The sequence below is a fragment of the Dromaius novaehollandiae genome, chromosome 2 (assembly GCF_036370855.1).
Source record: "Dromaius novaehollandiae isolate bDroNov1 chromosome 2, bDroNov1.hap1, whole genome shotgun sequence".
Classification (NCBI taxonomy): Eukaryota; Metazoa; Chordata; class Aves; order Casuariiformes; family Dromaiidae; genus Dromaius; species Dromaius novaehollandiae.
Genome location: NC_088099.1, coordinates 140,432,120 through 140,456,034, shown reverse-complemented (window position 1 = coordinate 140,456,034; position 23,915 = coordinate 140,432,120). Strand labels below are relative to the sequence as shown.

The window sequence follows — 23,915 nt, the reverse complement described above, 5'->3', positions numbered from 1 at the left end:
TACCGTGCTAAAGTCAGTAAATTGTCTGACGCCATTATGTGTAGGCATGCAATGGAGAAAGATGGAAATATGTTGTGTGACATGCCTGCCCTGTACTTTAAGTCTACCTGAACATGAAGAAAACACATAAAACTACATCCTGGCTTCCAATGAACACAGTGAAGTCTAGGCTTGCCATCTTATCATGATATTTTGGCCTTTGATATCAGGGAACTGCAGTCTGTAGTCAAGTGGGATCTGCCAGCCTTGAGTTCTGCAACAGTTTTGACAGTCAGTAGTGTAACAATATGTGGAATGGGAGACCACTGGGTTCATTAAGTTACTTGGTTAAGGACTATTTGGTATAAAAGAAATAACAAGGGAAGTGATAAATTAAATGCACAGACACACAGACATTAATGACCAGGTGATAACGGAGACAATGAAGACCAGAACTCTTTGGCCACTGACTAACCAGCCATTAAGGGAACTACTGAGGCATAGCCTCAAAGATGCTCAACCTGAACTACATATTGTAGCTGATAAGAAGGGGGAAATGCAATTATCATGAGTATTACGGGATATTTGGGGCAGGACTGTGACACTTACTACAGGAAAGGGCTCGTGGGTTTATGTAAAACATATTTTGGGAAAGGGCTAAAGGTAGGGAAAGAGGAGGATAAGGGTAGAGTGGGAAGGAACAAGCATGGGAAAATGGAGTCAGCAACTGAAGAGACCAGCATGCAAAAGAGGTCTGGGGGCCAGCAACTGGAGATGAGACCATAGGTCTTGGGGCCTGTAGGTCTAGGTGACAGCAACCAGAGGGACCGGTATGCAGGAGAGGTCTGTGGGTCAATAATTGGAGGGACCATGGGCCATGGGGCTTGTAGGTCTAAGTGCTAGTGACTGGAGGCACTGAGGTGTGTGTGTATGTGTTTTGAAAGGTCTAGGTGCCAGCAACTGCAGAAGACGCCATGGGTCACAGGCTGTAGGTCTATCTGGCAGCAACTGGAGACTGGGGTGTATGTTTATGGGAGAGAGGTCTAAGCGCCAGCAACTGGAGAGACCTGAGTGTGCTTGTATTCCCCCAGTGAATGTAATTCTCTGTCTGTATATGCGTAATTTGCTAGGAAACTTCAAGCTAGACTAGCCAGTGAGACGGAGGAGACTCGCATCTGGAAAAGACTCAAGGTCTTAACCAATGGCTACATAAGGTCCCCAGGGTCTGGGCATGGCTATTAGGTGGATTGAGAGCCCATGCTAATAGTCAAGGGATCTGTGATTGCAGAAGTGCTTGTGAAATGAATATGGGAGTGTATACATCCTTTCCATTAGCAAACATCAGGTTGCGCTAGCTGGTGAGTAAGAGGTGACCTGCATACCGGGTAAGGGGCTCCACATCTGGACGTGAATATTAGATGGACTGAGAGGTTGTGCTGATATTCGAGGGATCCATGCATACGGGTGTGCTAGAGAATGTAAAGAGCGAGGGCCTGTGTGTTTTCACTAGTGAACTTCAATTCTGATCAGCTGGAGAGGAGAAGCAGGACTGGACTGTCTGCACTTATGTGAGTTCTGGTAGTGTAATATGTGGCTGCTGCCAAAACCAGTGCTCTGTCTGTAGCAGTTTGTGTGGCAGGCCATGTTAGCGTCCTCCCTTTGCATGTGTGTGTGTGTGTGTGTGTGTGTGCGCGCACGTCTGTCTGTCTGTGTCTGTCTTGGACACACGCATGGAGAGGCATCCAGAATCTCAGAGCGCACAAGGCTGTGCTCCAGTGGCCAGGAAGGAGGAATCTCCAGGTTCAGGGTCCACTGGATTCAGTGGCTCCCTTAACATCCTTAACAAGTAGGGCTATAATTCAGTGGCATGTCGGGAACAGAGGAAACATGGAACTAGGAGAAGTGCAAGAGGTCCTTTGAGTCTGCAGAGGAAGATGGCAATCGCCATAGGCACAGGTCATCATATTTGCAGTGTTTTTGGGGGGGCTCCAAGAGATAGGAGTGCCAGCACTGGAAATGTCAGGTCATACCAGATGGTTGGGATACTGGTATGTGAATACATTCACATTTAAAGGTCAGCAGCTACTTTGATTCCCTAGAATGAATACTGATGGTCATAACATTTGTTATGTAATTTACCTTAACTCTGAGCAAAAGCAGTTCAAATATATGGAAATTTGATGAGGGAACTACGCTTCCTCTGAATGCTACTACACAGTTCAAAACAACAAAAGTGCAGGGTCCTGTACTGACATTACCTATGTAGTCCTCCTGTGGTTTATATTCTCTGAAATGTAGTTAATACATTTAAAGCATTCATAGCTGATTTTATTAGCTTTTGTTGGAACCCAAAGATTTATGAAAATAGTCAGATGAAATTTTTCAGAATTTTTCAGAAGATTTTTCAAAGCTAATGAACATCATACTGGATAGAAAGATACCCTACTATAGCTGTCTTAAAATAACTTCCCTATTTTGACACATCTTCATCAGCAGTTTTCATGCAAATAATCCTCCAAATACTCTATTAAGATATGCACATAGATTTATATGGAGTTATGAAGAGACAAATGAGACCATTTCATAAATCCAGCTCTGGCTAAAACATTTAATAATTATAAACAGTGAGCATTTCATAATTTCCAGTGTTAACTATTTGTGACTGCAGAGACTTTTATATTTTTTGAAATCCAGATTACATGAAATAGTCTAAATACTACCTGAATTCTAAACTCTCCTGCACTTTCATTAAAGAAAAGCTTAATATGCAGAGCTATATATTACAATATATTGTCCAAAATACAAAGTTCATAGGGTCTCTCATAGAATGGTAAACCTCCATGGAAAGACGTAAGCCTATGCTTATTCATCTCAAACAGGTCTCAGTGAAGAGCTTATCAAAATGAGCCTCACGGTCCTAATAAGAACAACTCACTTTTCAGTGATGTGCAGAATCCACAAAGCTAGAAGGTTTTATTAATGTCAGTAACTAATCTAATGGTTTAATCAGACTGCTATTTTTTCTGTTAAAAATAAAAACACCTGAAAATATTGAAGAGGAAAATATGCTTGTTTCAATTTTAAATACAGAAAAATCACTCAATAAGTGCTATGTCAGATTCTATAGTGCATTTTATTGTATATCACAAATGCAACACTGCTAGCTCAAATTCCTGAACAAACAAGTTTGCCTCAAAAAGCCATAGCACAATTGGCTTACAGTGATGGTATTTTTCTGTTAAGAAATTAAGTGAGAGATTAAGAATGCATACGTGGTTTGGGAAATGAAGCATTACATTTCTGGAGTTTTCTTCTTCATGAGCATATGCTTTCCTTGGATTTCTAATTTAATTAGTTGAAGCTGCAACACCTCAGTAATGGTCACCTCTTGTAAAAATAACATTGAAAATTCACCAACCCAAGTCATAAATCCCCCATCTGGAGCTGACTGCCAAGCCTTAAGAAGATTTTTCTGACATGGTTATGAGGACTGAGCCTATTATTTTTAGTGAAATAGCTTAAAGTGGGAGGTGTGGACTTGAAACATTTATAGGCAGCATAGCTTCTCATCACAGTTCAGCTATCACAACAGACTGCCTAAAAGCCATGCGTGAGGTTGCAGCCCTTCACAAAAAGATTGGCTGTTTGCTTTTCTTTCCTAAAGCAGATTTCTGCACAGAAAGCTTTACTAAAAACCTTTAATGTAAGCCTCTATGTATGAAATCACTGAGATATTAATATGATACTAAACCCCGCCAGCGTTAAACCTGCACCAGCTTCCTCTTCTTTTCCCGCCCCTTTCAAACTGTGGTGATTCAGGTTAGACGCTGTAACACGGATTTGCTCTGCCTGCGTTTCTGAGGTGATGCCAGCCAGGCGTGGAGCCAGCAGAGCATGTGCACATCGCATTTAGGCCTGTTTCTGTGACTCATTTCCTGGGGCTGACTCTATCAGGAGTTACAGCATACCGCCCCCCCCCCCCCCCCCAAAAAAAAAAGACATTCAAGACAGTGGCTCCGGTTTGAAAAGAAAAACAGTAGGTTGTTGCTCTATCTCCTTCTCTCTTTGTTTTCAAGAATCTCAGTATTGCAGAAAATCTTCTAGACATGATGTCTAATGTCACTGCTAAGCAGTAGACACAGCTTCATCTTCCTGCTATAGGCACACTAGACCAACTTCATTGCGATTTGCATCGCACAGATCAACTTCCCAGTCTATCAGCTGTTGCACTAGTAGCGAATAACTGAATCATGTCTAATACGCTGGATGGCACCGCATAGTCTAAACGTAGAAATGGGACTGATCCTGGCTACCAACTGGTTTGTTTCAACTAAGCATTTCAGGCGCCTAATATCACACATGCCAGGTAATAAGGTTCCAGGGTGCAATGCAGAAGTCATGAATTGTCATTTTTTTAGGTGTAAATAGTCTGTGAGATCAGAACAGAGAAGTCTTACCTCTGTATTTTTCTATCATCTCTCATTTTCCACTACTAGAGCACAGGCACTTTTGCTAAGACATAGACACCATATGTCTGATGGCAACACTTTATTTAAAGTACATTTGATTTTTCTTAAATAGACTCTTACTTCTCCTGTCCACTTGGACTGCATTTTCAGGCTACTTTTAGTGCCAGTAGTACAGACAGTCCGAAGGAGAAGGTAACCACCAAATAAATAAAATGCCATTTCTGAAGAGTCGTGCAGTCAGTTGTTGTTTCTCAAATCTAAAGTTGTTGCTTAGAGACTTTCATCGTTTTTGATACAGTAATGGCAAAATATCTGTATTTTACCATGATTGCATTATGAAATTATGAAGAAATTACACATATGGTGCTGATTTTCCCACTTCAAAAAGTTTATCTCAAGTCAAGTTTTAACAGTTCATTTTGTGCAAGAAGATTACAAATTCTTTGGAGCGGATGATAGATCATCTGCTGTCCTTGTCTACTCTCCTTTCCGATCATCAACAGAATGAACTGGTTAAAAATAAAAATTACCACAGCAATTCAGACTGATCACCCCTCCCACACCACAAAATAATAATTGTAATAATAATGTCACTGGGTCACCGCTGGACCAGTCTCCTTTGTACTAAACATCTTCAAAACCATCAGCTGCCTTCTTTTTGTTTGTTTTTTTCCTTATGTCTTTCACAAAATGCCTGAAAAATCTTTGCCCCTTTAATTCGTTTTCAAGTCAAAGTCCATTACTTACAACATGTACGCTGGGACAGGTGTCACAAACACCGAAAACAGGTTTCCATTTCAGTTTTCATCTGCTCATAAATTCTTAAATTCCTTCTATTTGAAATGAAACAGCCCATGCTTGATCTCTGCCTTTGACGTTACCTATTGTGAAAACAAAACGGTGTCAAAGAAGTTTAACCTGAATATCGGGAACTTAAAAGAACAAAATCAAACCTTGCTGTTTCCCAAGTTTGCAGTGCTGACTCATACAACGCATACATATTACTGCTCTTTCAATGCAGTATTCATGGGGGGGGGGGGAGAAAGATTATGTACAATTCATCATATTTAGATCTTATCTCTTTAAAAAAAGATGGGACATTCTGATTAGCATTTTAATGATAGCTGTTTTGTTTAAAGGTCACTAATATGTAACTAGAAGCAGCCATCTTGTTCTGCCGGGGTTCTGTGTATGCGCAGTCGCCTGCAATTTTTTAGCACCATCTGGATCCATGTAGCCTATGCTACAAAAAACAGATCAAATCTTGTCAGCAGCGTGTCTTGCGCTTCATCTGTGATGATTGATTTTTCTCCTACTTATTGTCATGTTGTGAGCACTTAGGCTTTGGAGGCAGACTTCACTCATGTGCATGGTGTTTGCTCATTCAGAACAGAGCACTGTAAGTTACATAAAATAACACTGGGACTTCATTTTATTAAGTTTTATTGTTATTAATTTTAACAAACTTTAGCTTATTAACTGTAGTAGGAGTCTCTGCTGCCACTTAGAAGGGCCAGGTTTCATTCTGGTTGCTACTTTCATGTCTTCTTCCCCAGCAAAGATTTATCAGGGTAAGTTGGAGGTAAGAAGAGGAATGGGAAATGAGCGTGTCTCAGCTGGTTATGGAACCATTGCTGCAGGACAGCTATGGGTTTGCCTTGGTCAAGAGAAGAGTGACCATGCTTAAGCTTGAGGGATGAAGTGAAAAAAGAAAAGTCTTTGGGGTAAAAAAATACGATTTTCCTTAAGCGCAAAAGAGCCTTAAAAAAAATTGAAATAAAGATAGCAAATGCCCACTGTAGCTCACTGCACAGCAGGCTAGAGGCCATTTCTCCCGAGCAGCTGCTCCTTTGCAAACATGAACCGCAAGCAATTCCTGCTGCTCAGGAGTCCACCTGTTCGCTCTGCTGTTCATAAACTCTAGGCTCACAGTGAGATTGAGCCCCTCTACTTTTCGCCATTTTAACCCCATCTGCAAGAATGTACCATAGTGCATGTCGCTGATGCACTGGGAGCATCACTCTTCCACCAGCCTTGGGCAATGCAAGCTGCCACCACTTGCACGCCTGCTCCCTCCGACCACAGGCCTCCTCGGAGCCCTCTCCCTTGGGAAGCCTGGGAAACTGGCAGCCGGGACAACAACGCCTGCACTGGCACGAGCACCACTCAAAACATAATGTGTCACTGCAAGCTCAAAGACTGAAGAAAAACCTGGAGCCATGACCCCTTCCCAGGTCCCAGCAGTGGTGGTACCAGCTCCCGCTGCAATGCTGGCTCTACCACCATCCCTAAGATGATCCCCATTTCTGCTTCGGCTGCCACCAAGGACAACAAATAAGATTCTCACTTGCCTTGGCAGATTTGCTGTAGGAACTGGTGGAGCCCAGCAAGCCATTGCAGACCAGATACGAATATTTGTCCTCTCTTGTAGCCTACGGGAGGAAAGTCCTGAGCCCGCAGCCGCTCATCCTTGCCATGAACGGATGAGGCTGTCACAGAAGCTGCCTTCCTGTGTGCCCCAGGGGCCAAGCGGGCAGGTACCCATGCCCAGGCTGGGCTGGCCCCCATGGTGATGCATCACCTGCCCCGGGAGCACCTGCGCAGGTGTTCAGCTGGCAGCAGAGCTTGAGCATGGGTACACCACTGCCTGCAAAAGCCAGCCAGAGCGCTGGGGTATAACCACCTCCCCCCAAGAATGAATGCTGAGCCCTGGAAGAAATTTGAGTTTCTGGGACATATAGCCACAGACACATGCATTTTGAATCCCAGCAACCTCAAAAAGTACGGCTCAACTGAGGTGTGGGGAAGGGAAGGATAGGGATTTACTTACACTTTTTTCCCCCAAGGTCTAGGAGTGACTGGGAAGAGCACAAAAGTGGCACTGAGGAGGCGAATAAGCTGGGATCCAAATGAGTAAGCCACTAGTGCCTTTGCCCACAGGATGTCACATACATGCTTTCATCTGAGTCTTAAGCGTGTCTCAATGCCTAGATTAGGAGGTGCCACTTGTTTTCTTACAAGAAAGCTGTCTTGGCTTCTACTTGCCTTGGTTTATACCTGTGTTGCACAAATCATGTCATAGAAGTGTCACATCATTCCCAGATTGTCTGTGGCTGGATCTCTATATTTGCTTTCTGCCTTGTTTCCCATAGCATCTCAATTACCTGGTGGGACAGGGCTGAGCTAAAATGATTTTTTTCCATTCCAGAAATATCATTGAGGTTTAAAATACTTTCACATTCCTTATTAGGGTAGCACCAAGACCATTTCAAGACTGGCTGACAAAAAACAGCCACACTGTCACAGAGCAGCCAATGCTGTAGTGGTCAGCGCTGGCCTCGTGAAATGGAAGGTGGAGGCCAAAGTCGCAGGAGGAAGCTCTAAGCGCTGGGCTGTCCCAGGTGTCTTGCCTTTCTCCTGCGGAGCAGAAATGCCACCTCAGGCCATGCAAACCTGTCCCTGTGGCAGCTGCATCCAAACTCTTCCCTGGAGAGAGTTTCCATTGGGAAGGATTAGTGTTTCCCATCCAAAACCCAGTTCACTGAGAAACTCTGAGTACCTCCAACCAGAGCCCGGGACCAAAGCAACACTCTCAGCAGATAGCAGATGTCCCGAGGAGGTGCTGGACTGCAGGACTGCAGCTCCCTAAGGAAACACGGCTGGTTTTAAAGACAGGCATTGCCTGCGATGATGCTGGGAGGAGGGCAAGGGCTCCTTCAGTTTTGCGGTCCAAGCTGAGGTCGCCAGGCCCCCAGCTCCCACATGCACACGGCGTACGGGAGCCAGTGGCCCAAGGAGCTGGTGGCAAACTGCCTCGCTGGAGAGTTCAATTAATAAAGCTGCAGCCTAATTAAAGCGCAACGCTTTGGTCTTTCTCACTTGTTGTCTGCATCAGTGAATCACAGGCTGTTTAGAAGATGCTGAATTTGCATTAAAGCCTATTAATAGCACAGGTTGAACGGGAGGGCATTGCCTGCAGCACTCAGCCAGCACAGCGGCGCGCAGGGGCTTGGATACGCGAGCGCTTCCCGCACCCAGGCAAGTCGCGGGGCCGAGCTGAGTGCGGCTGCGGCGCTGTGCAGCAGATGCGTGCGCCAGTGTGCAGCGTGCGGGCGGCATAGCAGAGCCCGTGGCACAACAGGAGGGTTTTAGAGCTCAGGAGACGCAAAGTTGGCTCTCTTTGGAAACGCAAGGCTGAGCACCAGTTTCTTAATCCGCAGTTACAGCTGCTGTCAAATGTGTTGCAGGCGATCCCCTACTGATAGCGGAAACAGTTTAGGGAATATTTTGCAATACAATGATCATTTCTTAAAGGGGAGAGCAGAGCACTTTGCCATGTTTCAGCTGTAGGGTCAAAACCTTTTTCAGACTGGTCTTAGAGCAGTGGAAAAAAAAAATCCAAGTAAACAGTACAGAAATCCTGTCTGTATTTTTACTGTCATGGTATTCAGCACACAGCAGCAGGAAGAAGGCCCAGATCTCTGAGCTGGAAGTTAGGAATAGTCATTAAATATTTGCTGATGATATCAGGGGCTAATTGCTCCAAAAACCTCAAATCTTGGTTTCAAGCTCTGAAAGGAATGAACTTGAATCAGATAAATATTCTCACACTTACAAAGCATTTTTACAATTAATCACCCAAATGCTCCTGGGAAATCATTTTCCTCAATTTATTGGAAAGACAGTAAAATCAGAGCTATTAGGAGGCCAGAATAAAAGCACAGAATAAATCACTGTCAAATCGGATCAAGAATAGACAATTCGCTGGTGCTCTTCATTTGTCTGACTCTTTGCAGCCCTAGTGGTGCCATTTATTCCAGCAGACACTGTGCAAGCATGGACACGGCGCTTCTCAGGAGCAAACCCGGTGCCTCCGGCAGTGCCACAGCAGCCACCAGCGGCCCCAAGGTGCTCCTTCGCCTGACACCCCAAAGCGTGAGAGCCAGCAGGTTCAGCACTGCTAGCAGAGACACCAATTTCACTGCAATTTCTACAGAGAGATCAAAGGACATTTCCAACATAAGCAATTTGCAGTTTGCATTTTCCCATTGTTCACCAGAAGGAGAACTAAGAATCTTAAAACCCTTTGGTTTCACCCTGCTGTTCATAATTGCAGAGGTATTTGGGTCTGTGGCCTTAAAAGATGCAGTTTGCCAGGCAGCTGAAGGGCAGTTACAGCCAGTGTTTATAAGTTACCTAGCTGTGAGCTATAACTTTCATATAAATATCATGAGGTGTCATTTTCAAATGCAATTTAACTCTAGAGCAGGAGAAAAGTGTGAGCAAATTAAACCAACACTTTTCATTATTCCACGTATAGGCGCCATCCATGCTTGATCAGGTATTCAAAAGCACAAGGTAAGGCTACTGAAAGAAGATGAAGCATTACAAAGAGATGTGTTTGAGCCTTAAAGTTCCCTAAGTTCAAGGGCTCTGGTAAGAAACCATCTGCATTTTAGAATTTTAAATTCTTATTCCAGCATTTCCTTCCCAGAATGCTCCTGATTCCTAGCAAATTCGAAAATCTTGCACCAGTCATTAGGAATTAACTTGCCTCCATGGTAGGGTTACACCAAGAGTTTGGGTGTGTAAAAAGTGTTGCCTCAAACTAAAAACAAGAAACAGAGAAGCTGGTGTTTTTGAAGTCGGTAGAGTAAAAAAATATATATATGTGTGTGTGTATATATGTGTACACACATATATATGTACGTATGCATGTACATATCTATAAAAGAACTACAAATGTTTTCTTAAGAAAAAGCTACATCACTACAGTGTTTTACACATCTGACAGCCCCCAGGTGTTATTGCAAGATAGGTATGTTCCAAGAGATTCTCAGAAATCCTGTTTCAATAAATCAGATAGAAATTCTCAAACTATACTTTCCTTATTAGAGTTCCTGCTTCAGAATCCAGAATAATTCTTTTTTTCTCATTTTCTTTAAAATCTCATTCCAAATTTCAAAGAACCATGTCTATGTCCAGCCTAGCTTTCCATTTTATTAAGGGACCAGCTTTTAATTTTATCGAAGGATGAACTTAATAGATAGCCCTTTGGTCCAAAACCCAGCAGATCCCTTAGGAAGTTGCTGAAGTGCCATTATGCAACTGCTTTGAATTTTCATGGCTCCACACACACTATATTTTGCTTTGCAGCAAGGTATTTGCAGCTGCTGTGCAAGCCCTTTCAACATGAAGTCCAGTAACAAATCATGACAACTCCCATCAGTAACGACTTGGTTAAAATGCGAATAGTGCAGTATAGGTGAAGCATTGCTTCAATACTGCCAAAAAGTAAGTTTGCAAGCTGTCCACTTCAAGACAAAATGGACATATTAAAAACAGAAAGACTTGAAAAGTCTTGGGTTGAGAAGAAATGGGTTTCAGGTTAGCTCATTTTTGAAACAAGTTATCAAATATGTGGTTGGATCTCTATAGCGTAGAGCTGAAATGAAGTGTAGAAATGAAGAGCTTAATTTATGCGAGGAAGCTGATACCTCTGCCAAGAGCTTTTCTGTATCAGGTTAGCATTATCAGGTTGATGTAACTTAATTATGAGCACTGAAAACAAAGCATTTAGAAATGAAGTCACAACTGAGCAGCCACTGTGCCTACAAGTGACAGAAGTGGAATAGTTCCATCAACCCGAGAGATATGCTAAAGCCCATTCGTGAAATCAGTGGGTGTTTCGCCTGAATAAGCAATGTAGGATTAGAGACTATTGCACATCATGACTGCACTAGCTAGAAACATAGAACAGATGTCAAGTAAATAGGGAAGTGTGGGACGAAACAGAAATAATTGTAAAAATGTGCCCAAGGATAAAATAAATTGATCCTAAGACACTAACAAACATTCTTGTATAAGACAAAATGAGTCTTTGTACTGGTTTGGCTTTTATTTTCTTGCTAATATTGCATAACAGAATTACACTGGCATGATGAGGAGGGGGGGTTATAAAATAGCTTATCAATGCACTATTAACTCTACATGCTCTTACCTAATAATAAGATATTGATGTCTCCTTTAATGCGTGTCCCATTGTTGAGAACTTTCTCATTACCTCCAAGAAGCATACACAAAATGGCTTTTTTAATATACTCATGGCCCTGAACACTTGGTACTAAAGGCTTGCTTAAATGGTCAAAGATATCCTATTTAAGAAACAGGAAACACTTACATTGCACATTACCAACATTAGAACGGAATCTCATTATCCATTAGCCAGTATTAGTGCAATTTATAACTTACTTTAGTTTGAGCTTTGCAGAATTTCTTGATCTTTGCCACATCATCAGCTGAAAATGTGGGTGCTATTTCTTTGCTCATCAGTTTGATATTATTAGCCAACATTATTGTCCTGGGTATTTTCCTCCAGATGCAGAGAAATGTCACAAGATTAACTATTAAACAGATTAACTATTAAATACATGCTGGACTATTGTCTTCATAACACAAAAAGCTGCTTAGGAAAGAGAAAGTACAAGCAGAATCAAATTCAAAGAAATTATTAGATTTGTCTATTTTATTATGGCTTAGTCAGTGAAACCTGCTCTGAAAGAGGATTTAACGAAGTTTCAACATCAGAATCCAAAAGAGCTAGAAATACATAGCACAGCTTTGGGATTTCATCTCTTCTCTGCCCCCCTATATACTAGTGGACTTGATATCTGTATTCTGTGAAGCAAGAGATACATATTTGGGAGAGAATGTATTTTGGAGTTGGGGCATTTCTAACTTTGGAGGAAAGATAGGCAGGACAACTCATTTTTTGCTTTGTCTTCAAAGGGCTCATCAGACACTTGGGCTTTGTCAGATGCTCGTCTAAACACTCATCAGACAACTGTTGTAAAGCACACACAGCCAGAAGAAGTAATCATCTCAGAAACCAAATTTTTGAAACAGAAAGCAGGGAAACAACACTTTGGCTTCTAGTTTCTAAAACTATTGATCATTCATTAACTTACAGCACCCAGAATTTCAAAGGGAAGTGCTTGTAAGAAAGGTGACTACTGAAAAATGCCATAAGGAAATGCTTTCAGGAGGAGCAAGTACAATCAATATAAATTATCTAGAGAAAAAAATGAATATAATTCAAAGTCTCCACATGAGCAATACTGCCCCCCACCCCCCCCCAAGGCATAGTCCTTTTTCCCAGGTAAGAGAACTTAAAAAGAAAACCAATCAATGCTTCACCACACTGTGCTGAAAGGAAAAGCACAGGAGTCAAGCTTGGAAGGAGCTGGGTCTCTGCGACCAGGCTGAGCTCTCACAGGCAGACCAAGCACATCTTCCATTTCATAAATTAACCAAATTCCAGCTTAAGCCGGCAGAGTTTTGCCTCAAATACTCCTAATGGACCTTCATGTTTTGATGACGTCTGCCTCAGATATAACAACTTCTACACATAAGGCAAACCTCTGCTTTGGGAAGCTCTTCTTGATGCTAAATTTGGCCATGACAGTGTCAGCACTAAGCCATGAATCTGCACCAACCATGCACGAAGAGCCTTTCTGTAGGGGCTAGTTTCATGGAAGCGCAGCAAGACTACTCAATGAAAATTCGGCTTCCATTAGGGAGGATCCAGAGCCAAATAACAAGAGAAAACTTGGCAAAAGAACATGGAAATATTGGGACATTAGGGTGGAAACGGTTAGTCTCAGCTCCACAAAAAGCCCAGCAGACATCCCTGCTGGGCACTGAGAGCGGCAGACATCAGCAACCACAGGTGAGCACTGTTTCTGGCTCCAAAAAAATAGGATCTTCTGGAGTGGATCCTTAAGGAAAAACTGTCCAGACCTCACTGCTCTGATGGTTTGAAATTTCTCCTTACTCCTAGTTAAAGTTCCTCATCGCACCCTTGGGTGCTAAATCTGAAGCTTCCCTGGTGTGAGGGGGCAGCAGGATCTTCCTGAAGCATGCCCTGTGCCACCTCCGGATGTGGTCTCCTCCCAGGAGCCCAGATCTGCGCTCAGCGCCATGGCGCGAGGACACTGCCCAGCTGCTGCTTCGCCAGGCACCTCCGGGATGCTTAAGCCCGGCCACCCCAGCTGCACTGTCAGGCTCCCGTTTGCCTCATCCTGAGCAAGCCAGGTACATTAAAGCAGGTTGCGCCAGGTAAAGGTATCAAACAGCACCCTAATGGCATTCACTAGCAATGCTCTTTAAACCTTGTTGGATATGCAGCACAATTTTTGCACGACCCTTTGAGGGATACAGCTGGAGGAAGTTGTTTCAGAGCATGATAATGAACTTTTGCTTTCATACAATATGGAGGTAACCCTTCATGGATGTTTTTTGTATCAATTACAGAAGAAAATTATAACAGAATTAGTAACACTTGAAACAATATTGACAAGAATTTTTTAACCCATTCACTAACAAACAAACCCTCCTATTTTATATCAAGTTCATTCCAAGCCAGTCCTGACAAAAGTTAAGAAAACTATGTCTGCTGATGTGCCCGTTTGAAATTTCGATTCACACACGGAGGACAGATGGCAGCTCCTACAGTCACCGTCACGGAGTGGGACGACGAGGAAGGGAACAGTGGTGTGCTACAGCATTCATGGAAGTTGCCTATATTATTATTTCAGTGCCTGTGTTACTCTAAGTTCCCATTAATCCACTGATGTGTATGAAGACACCCACTTGTGAACAGCCGTCCTGCCAGAGATCCCCGCTCTCCGTCTAACCTCGGCGGCTGGCACAGCAAGGACGACTCCTGACCGCAGCCACACGCTGGGGATTAGTCGTTCTCCTCAGACAGCTGGGACCCAACATGACAAGCGGCACTGGCAGAGCAGAGGGAAAATGTTATATTAATACTTACCGTTGCAAATTAAAAAATGACAAATAACGCATATTGCTTTTCATACAGCTGAGAGACAAAACATAGTCAGAGTTACAATAAAGCTTAAACCCAAAATAATTACGTTCTGTCACAATTCCTTCCACACAGCCCAAGCTACCAAGGAAACGAGCTGATAGCAGACGAGGAGAGACATGATTTGCTCCAAAGCTTCCTTCAAACCCAACACTAAAATTTCCAAATGTTTGAAATCAGGAGCAACTAAATCTTTTAATGCTCTCTGAAAAGCAATCAGCTCACCAAATGCATCAGTCAACAGCCTCCAATATAAAATAATTAAACTGTGAAAAGCTGCTACCATAATCTTACTTTAAAATCCTAAATTCCTTTACATTTTGAGGATCTGATGGCATTGACTACAGTCAGACACACTCAGACAGGGCAGAAACTGCATGAGCTTTTTGCAGCTCAGCTAAACACACCTCTTCCACTCTTTGAACACAAACAGCTTAACTTTATGAAGATTTGTTGTTGCAGCAAAACTATCCAAGAGATACAGCCAAATCCAAATTCATTTCATTTCTAGCCAAATTATATTTTGATGCAGGTCACTAGAAGCTAATCTTTCATCTCTCTTCTCCATACATGAAAATGAATAAAGAAATTGAGATTAAACAGCATTTATCATACTAAATACAAATTAAATCAAATGGAAATTTGTATAAAGAAACTCAATTAAAACAGTCCAATTAAAAAAACCCTCTACCCGTGTGACTATAGCCTTTGATTTTCTTCGAAGAGATGAAAACCTTATAATTAAGCAAACCTAAAAAGAAGAGTGGATTATCCTTTTTCCATTTCCTTGCACTTGAACTGTCAGTCTGTCTTCATGAACAGGAAATCCTTTCCTGTCTATCAGATAAGTTCACTTCCTTGCTCTCACATGCTCAGAAAACTTATGTTTTCAGTATTGCAGAAGTACTGAAGTTGTCCAGTAAGTAGCAGACGAGTAGCATTTTTTATTCTAGGGAGCACCCCTTTGCTCTCATCTGAAATACCTTACAGTGAGTATGAAAAATGAAATAAAAGGAAAGCCTTCTAGAATATGCCTATTTAAAATGAACTCACAAGTATTTCAGTGTAACTGAAAGAATTATAAACCATTTTTTTGAAAAATTCCAATTCTTCCATTACATCAATTAGAAATGCATTGGTGAACTTGGCTAATGGCAAAATTGAGAGCGATAAACAGAGAATGGCTCTCCAGAAAGAATTTTTCTGATGTATAACCCAGACCTAAGAGGCTCGATAATGACTTCGGTCAAATTCTGCTGATGAATATCATCTTCATTTCTTGGCTGGATTCCCCATCAGCTTCAAGAATTCCTGTTTCATTTCAGAGCAAGTTTTGACAGAGAAATAAATGCAGAAACGCACGTGGTGAGGTTAGTCGCACCAGGAACCAGAGAGACGCCGAGTTTCAGCAGTGCAAGACATGTACTTGGTTTGGTTCCTTGGGATTTGGGCACATTTCCACAGCCAGAGGAAGCAAACTGCATCCTTTGAGAATTGGGGTGTTTCTTACCCAGTCAGAAACAAGCATCCCCTAATTCTAGGTGCTCTACAGATTACTGTAAGAATTTAAAGCTCTATCAGTACCAAGAGAAAGCCGTAACACTCCTGAAAAGCATGAAGGAACAAAAATACTAGAGATAGAGTTACATGTGGTTTTTACAAACACAATATGCTGACATCATTTTAGTGATGATGGCAGGGTCTTCAAATGCATCTGTTATTGGAAGCCTGACTAGCATTTCCCAATAAAATCCCACATAAGCTGCAGGTAAAAACTTACATTTTAGCATGAAACTCATTAGACAAGATTCGTGGAAGAAAACGCAACAACTTTGGGAGCCCCAGAAATGTAAATCATTGGAGACAAGGAGAACAGTCGGAAGAAATATGATGGTGCATCCTATTCCTATTCCCTTTCTGAGGTATCTGCTCTGGGATGCAGCCTTGGGCTCACCCAGTATGGTTCTTCTCACACAGTCTCTTCTCCTGAGTGTCATGTCCTTTGCATTTTGAGATGAAACACATAGTGTGGTGGAGAGGCCTCTCCTCTCTCCTTTAGAAACTGCCTCTTCATCTCTGGTTTTCCATGGTCCGAGTGTAAGACATCCCAAAAGAGCTGCATAGCTGCAGCTTGTACGTGCAAATTTATGGCTCTATGCAGTTTCATGGTCAGCCTTGATATTTCAAGCTTAAGAATAAGAACCTGTGTCCTAAATGCAATTCTCATCACCCATTTTTTGCTCTTCTCTAATTTTTTGCCTAAAACCGTTGATAGGGATAAGATTATGTCAATTTTCATGGATCAACTATTTAGCTTTACTTCAGGTAGATATTTTGATTTTCCTGTAAATACACCTGTTTAAGGAAATAAGAACACAAGCTATCCAGCTAAGCTATAAAAACCAAATTCTAGCTGTTAGCTATCAAATATAAATGAAGTTATAAATGCTTGGGAAGCTGAACTTTAATGGATTCCTTCAGGGGTTTTGGGGTAGGGTAGAGGTGGAAGTAGAGGATGCTGGTCTGTAACTAGAGCTCAGGGGTTGAAGCTCTCAGAACAACAGGAGACAGACAGCAGAAGAGTGGCAGGAAAGAATGGGTTGTTTTGCCTGGAAAGCACCCATGAGCAGGACCCAAACCACATCTGTCCAGACAGCTGGATGCTGGCAGGTCCAATTTCCTCTCAGCACCTGCACAGCAGCACATGCAGGTTGGCCAGGACCTCAGTGCTCTCCTGCCCTCTCGCTCCCTCTGTGTGCCACGGTCTGGGACAGACCCTGCAAGCCCTACCACTGGCAGTGTGCAGCTTCAGGCAGGTAATGACACACCCTCAACACCTCATTGTGAAGGACTAAGATGCTGTGAGGAACAGTGAGGGATCAGTACCTTTGCAGCTCCAAAACATTCCACCAACTGTTTGGACCAAAATTATTTAACAGAGACCAAGACTGAACCTACCGGCTATGGCCAAGCACATCCTGCATGTCGGTGGAAAAAGACTTTGGCTGTTGTCAAGACTTTGTGGATGTTTTGGCTGAGGTAGATATTTTCAAAGAACTTCTGGGATGGTCGTGTTGCAATGAGCCTTTTCAAAGGGCCTGAAGAGGAGAAGAAATTACTAGTGCTTCCCCAAAAAAGTACAGGCATACCTCGTTTTATTGCACTTTGCAGATATTGCAGTCTTTACAGATTGAAGGTCTGTGGCAACCCTGCGTCGAGCAAGTCTATCGGCGCCATTTTTCCAACAGCATGTGCTCACTTTGTGTCTCTGTGTCACATTTTGGTAATTCTCACAATATTTCAAACTTTTTCATTATTATTATATCTGTTATGGTGATCTGTGATCAGTGATCTTTGATGTTACCATTGTAATTGTTTTGGGGGGCCATGAACTGTGCCCATATAAGACAGTGAATTTAATCGATAAATGTCATGTGTGTTCTGACTGCTCCACCAGCCGGCCATTCCCCTGTCTCTCTCCCTCTCCTCAGGCCTCCCTATTCCCTGAGACACAACAATATTGAAATTAGGCCAGTTAATAACCCTACAATGGCCTCTGAGTGTTCAAGTGAAAGCAAGAGCCGCACATCTCTCACTTTAAGGCACAGCGAAAGCCGAGATAGGCCGAAAGCTAGGGCTCTTGCGCCAAACAGCCAAGTCGTGAATACAAAGGAAAGTTCCTGAAGGAAATTAAAAGTGCTATTCCAGTGAGCACTCCACACGAATGATAAGAAGGTGAAACTGCCTTATTGCTGATATGGAGAAAGTTTTCATGGTCCGGATAGAAGATCAAACCAGCCACAACACTTCCTTAAGCCAAAGTTTAATCCAGGGCAAGGCCCTGACTCTCTTCAATTCTATGAAGGCTGAGAGAGGTGAGGAAGCTGCAGAAGAAAAGTTTGAAGCTAGCAGAGGTTGGTTCATGAGGTTTAAGGAAAGAAGCCATCTCCATAACATAAAAGTGCACGGTGAAGCAGCAAGTGCTGATGTAGAAGCTGCAGCAAGTTATCCAGAAGATCTAGCTAACATAATTGATGAAGGTGGCTACACTAAACAGCAGATTTTCAATGCAGATGAAACAAAACCACCTTACATTGGAAGATGATGCCATCTAGGACTTTCATAGCTAGAGAGGAGAAGTCAATGCCTGGCTTCAAAGCTTCACAGGACAGGCTGACTCTCTTGTTGAGGGCTAATGCAGCTGGTGACTTTAAGCTGAAGCCAATGCTCATTTACCATTCGGAAAATCCTAGGGCCCTTAAGAATTATGCTAAATCTACTCTGCCTGTGCTCTATAAATGGAACAGCAAAGCCTGGCTGACAGCACATGTGTTTACAGCGTGGTCTACTGCATATTTTAAGCCCACTGTTGAGACCTATTGCTCTGAAAAAAAGATTCCTTTCAAAATATTACTGCTCATTGACAATGCACCTGGTCACCCAAGAGCTCTGATGGACACGTACAATGAGATTAATGTTGCTTTCATGCCTGCTAACACAACATCCATTCTGCAGCCCATGGATCAAGGAGTAATTTGGACTTTCAAGTCTTATTATTTAAAAAATACATTTCATAAGGCTACAGCTGCCATAGAAAGTGATTCCTCTGATGGATCTGGGCAGAGTAAATTGAAAACCTTCTGGAAAGGATTCACCATTCTAGATGCTGTTAAGAACATTTGTGATTCATGGGAGGAGGTCAAAATATCGACATTAACAGGAGTCTGGAATAAGTTGATTCCAATCCTCACGGATGACTTTAAGGGATTCAAGACTTCAGTGGAGGAAGCAACTGCAGATGGGGTGGAAACAGCAAGAGAACTAGAATTACAAGTGGAGCCTGAAGATGTGACTGAATTGCTGCAATCTCATGATAAAACTTCTTTAATGGATGAGGAGTTACTTCTTACAGATGAGCAAAGAAAGCGGTTTCTTGAGATGGAATCTACTGGTGAAGACGCTGTGAACGTTGTTGAAATGACGAAAAGGATTTAGAATTTTACATAAACCTAGTTGATAAAGCAGCAGCAGGGTTTGAGAGGATTGACTCCAATTCTGAAAGAAGTTCTATTGTGGGTAAAATGCTAACAAATAGCATCGCATGCTACAGAGAAATCCTTTGTGAAAGGAAGAGTCAATCAATGCAGCAAACTTCGTTGGTGTCTTATTTTAAGAAATTGCCACAGCCACCCCAACCTTCAGCAATCACCACCCTGATCAGTCAGAAGCCATCAACAGCAAGGCAAGATTCGCCAGCAGCAAAAAGATTAGGACTTGCTGAAGGCTCAGATGATGGTTAGCATTTTTTAGCAATAACGTATTTTTTAATCAAGGTATGTACATTTTTTTTAGACATAATGCTGTTGCACACTTAATAGACTACAGTATAGTGTAAACATAACTTTCATGTGCACTGGGAAACCAAAAAAATTGTATGACTTGCTTTATTGCGATATTCACTTTATGGTGATGGTCTGGATCTGAACCCGCAATATCTCCAAGGTATGCCTGTATTTGGACATACCAGTAGGTTTCTGTGTAGGACCATAGAAAACCACCCACTATCTGCAACTGCCCCATTGCTACCAAGCGAGGAACAAGCCAACAGCAAAAACTTCATGGTCAGTCTCTGGAGAACAAAGGGTAACAGTGGAAGGCAATAAAATCAAAGGATAGGCTGAGCCAGCCATTTGTGCTTCCTGGGTTAGAAGGGTATCAGCAATCAGTGGAGTACAGCCCAGAGCAGAGCAATATGAAGACTAGGAGGCCTCTTCCTGGAGATTTTCAGAGGAAGAGCAAGCTGAGAACTCTTAAAATAAAAATCACACAAATTAAGGACAAAAAGGAGCCTGATTTTCTAGTTAACATTTGCCATGCATTGCTTAACATTCAGTAATGTGCTAGTTAGCAGACAGCTCTCCACCAAAAGCAACCCTGCTCCAAAACAGATGATAGTGTTGCAACTTAATCATGAAGGGCTCCTGCCTTGCTGAAGAGCATGTGGGCTCCCAGAGCAGCAGCTTGGCCACAGCGAGTCACAGGCACCAAGAGGGGACCAAAATGACAGGATGCTACAGGGGCAAGGCAAGAGTGTCCAATGCTATGAGCAACATTTGCATATGGAGAAAAATATTTTATCAAGCTGGGAAACTATTTCCTCTCTTACTGCTCTTTCAGTTAGCTGACTTTTTATTCTGAGACCATTGCACTCTTGCCGGAGGTTCAGTTTCCAGGTTATAGTTTTTACCACTTTACAAGAAGCTCAGATTGCATCCTGTGAAGCAAGAAATGAACACTGGAGACCCTGTGGACTCACATTTTACTCTTTCAAAATACCAGTTGTAGCAAAGAAGAACCAAGTTCCTCATCCCAGACAGAGGTACCTTTGAGAGAGAAGGAACAATGTGGGTCCTAAGATTTATATATATTTTTTTTAAGGAAGCAAGGGATATTGTAACACTATTGGATGGGTATGAGAAAATTGCTTGACTGCTTGGCCTTTCGTTATGGGAAGTAGAAGAGAAGGAACATTAAAGAAATCAGTAGCAAGGCAAGACCAATCAAGGCGTATGTGGGATAGACATAGCTAGAGGGCCACACTCATCTCTAGGGCAGTTCCATTGCTTTGTTAACAAAGGCAGAAATAATAATCCACTATGATTAATTCAGTCTTTTTGAGGGATAAAAATATTCCTCCTTTTCCAGATGAACTGAGTTCTGGAGGGCTGATTACCAGGATGGCTACTGATTCATTCGCCAGGAGCAGAGGCTATCTAGCCTCTGTGCATTTATGAGTTTCTAGCTGCAACATATTTCCCCTACTTGCAGAACTGTAGCTAAACAGATAAGATTAGCCAAGATATATGCAATTCTTCAGGGGTCTGCCAGACCTTCTGCCAGATCTTACAGTGTCAACCCATTTGTTTCCTTCTGCTTTCTGTTCACACTAATCCCCTGGAAACCCAGCACTAGAGACCTGCCTCACTGACCCCATATTAAGAATAATTGTAGATACCACATAATGGAATAGCAGCAGCACAATTAAAACAGATCCTTACTGGGACAGAGCATTGATGGGATTGGCAAAGGCAGCTGGGTGGTGTCTGGAGCCCTGACGAGATCCCTGGCCCCATCCATCAGCCTCGGCAGTCCCTACCACAGGTTTTCTCTCTCCACAGCAGCGTGCAAGTCTGACACTGTGTGGCACGCACAAGTACTACACAGCCAGCCACCACTTGAAGCAAGGGCACACTTCTCTCTACTTCACCACTCCAGTTCCAGCTCCTTAGACTTGGCACCTTAAATGCATTTTCTCCTTCCTCCCTATTTTTTTTTTTATTCTTCTTCCCCCTGACCCAGACTCCCGCAGGGGAATGGGGAATGGTTTGCCTTTCATCCAAGCATGTTTGGCACCAGATTCCTTTTGTCCCTCCCAGGGGTCAAGAACACTTAGAGTTCTCGTTGAGCAACAAATAAGGATTTGGGTTGTATTTGTATGTTCATGTTGTGGAGTCCCAGCTGCCCAACTTGAACTTTCCACCTAAGGGCTTCATGGCAAGGAAGCGGGGAGGATGCCCCTTTGTCAAAACCTTTCTTCACATCAGCTGTTCATTGTGACAAGTGAGAATGGATAGTAATACTTTATCCTGGGAAAGCACAAACACTGGTTGGAGGCAACTGAATAAAATTATAAATACTGTCAACTTTCAACAAACTGATCTTGACTGGGCATGACAATCACAAACAAGAGAGGAGAAAAAGGAAAAAAACCTACCTACAGAATAAAATTGCATTTCTGAGCAACCACCAGAGTTCCCACTGGAAATCCTGCCATACGGGCAGACAAGGTGATTACTGAGAGATCCCAAGGGAGCAGCCCAGATTTTATGTTCTTTTTGCAATGTCAAATGCCATCATCTGCTCATGGCATGGAAGAAGTGGGGAGAAGGAGAGCTTTGCCCAGGTTTGCAGCTTTTGGTCTCCATGTGCATGGAAGAAACTAGTTGCATATGATGTGATTCTGGTGATATAAAGCATGTTTCTACCTGGGCAGCAGAGCATGGTGTAGAGTGCCCCAGGCTAATGATGACCTGAGCTAGTACAGTCAGCTGCAACTAAGCACTTAACTGATTAGTCACCAGAGTCATAAGACAGGATGTCAGGCTCTTTCAATACCCTGAATACCACAGCAACCCAACTCAAGGACAGGAGCAAGAGGAGAGGGAGAACAGGGTAAATACACATCTAAAAGATCTACAGGAGGTTTAATTAGCAAATGTATCATGCGAAGAGCAATGGCACATGCATGAGCAGTAAGTTCGCTCACCACAAAAAGATGAGAGCTGCATTTTCAGGACCCTCCCCCGCTTGGACTCCTCATTTGTATTTATAGGCAGTCACGGCGACCAGAATCAGAGATTTATGTCAAGCTTGATGATTACTATAATACATGTAAATAGAAATGCCTCTTTTGCAACAGCATTTTCCTGAGAGGGAGATGGTCACCTTTTGTTTTGGGCTATAGCCTTTCCCTTCCCCTTCGTGCCTCAAACGTGTCTGTCAAACCCTTTTGCACAGCCTGGAGCAAGCCAGTTGAAGCATTAAAAAAACTGACTTTTTCCTTTCCCCTCTTTGGAAAGCAGAGTGGGGAGGCGTCCCAGACAGCTCTGCTCTTGGTGAATGAGATTTTTCTCAACTTCCGAAAGCAACTGTGCTTTTCTCTGGGCCCACACATCCTTCCTCCACACATGCTTCGCCCCCATCCCAGATGCTAGGGTTGGAGACAAGTAAACGTCATCTGTCTAAAATCCAACGGCAACTACTGTGGCAGAGTCTGCCCTGCTTTATTTCTCATAAACATATATTAATGTGTCCCTCTGTAAAAACCTCCACAACTACTGTTACAATGCTGCTGGAGAAAACTTTCTTTTGGCCTAGAATCAGCAAATGAAGTTTATGCCGAAGGGGAATTTGGAACAACAGCAACTTATCTGCATGACATGTGAATGGTAGTAGAACTGACATTTTCCCCTACTGCTAATATTGGAAGAAATGTGAACAAGCAACCTAGAACAGAACATTGTTTTGTCTCTAATTTTCTCCCCACCCAGTACATGCTTCAGAGACTTTCTGCAAAACAGAAATATTTGTGCATGGTTTGGCACTTAAAAGCGTTTCCAATTTATAACTGAGTACGTTTCTCTAAAAACAAGATAATAGGCTAAGGGCTCAGGAAAATAATGTCTTAGGTGAATGTCTGCGGGAAACAGGAACGCTGTCTGGGAACAAATTCTTTGGGGAATACCTGGCTCAATACTCCTGCTGAAGGGGATCAAGTGAAATTACAAAACGAGAAAAACTAGGAACATTTCTTGAAAGGTTAAATGTGTAAGCGTGATTGTTCTTCTCAATTATGCTAATCTTACTTTGTGAATTCAGTATCTGAGAAGTGCTTATTTCTGAATTAAATTGAGATAAGCAAGAAGATCGGTCAACAAAACCACTGATTCAAAAATAACCATTGTATATAATACATGCAACCCACCAGACTCTGTTCAAACAAATTCTGTACACATTTGAAG

At 42.6% G+C, this 23,915-nt stretch overlaps 1 pseudogene; it reads left to right on the top strand.

The window, feature by feature from the left end:
- The first annotated feature begins 17,883 nt into the window (after positions 1-17,883).
- On the top strand, positions 17,884-19,634 carry LOC135327380 (tigger transposable element-derived protein 1-like; annotated as a pseudogene).
- The last annotated feature ends 4,281 nt before the right edge of the window (positions 19,635-23,915 follow it).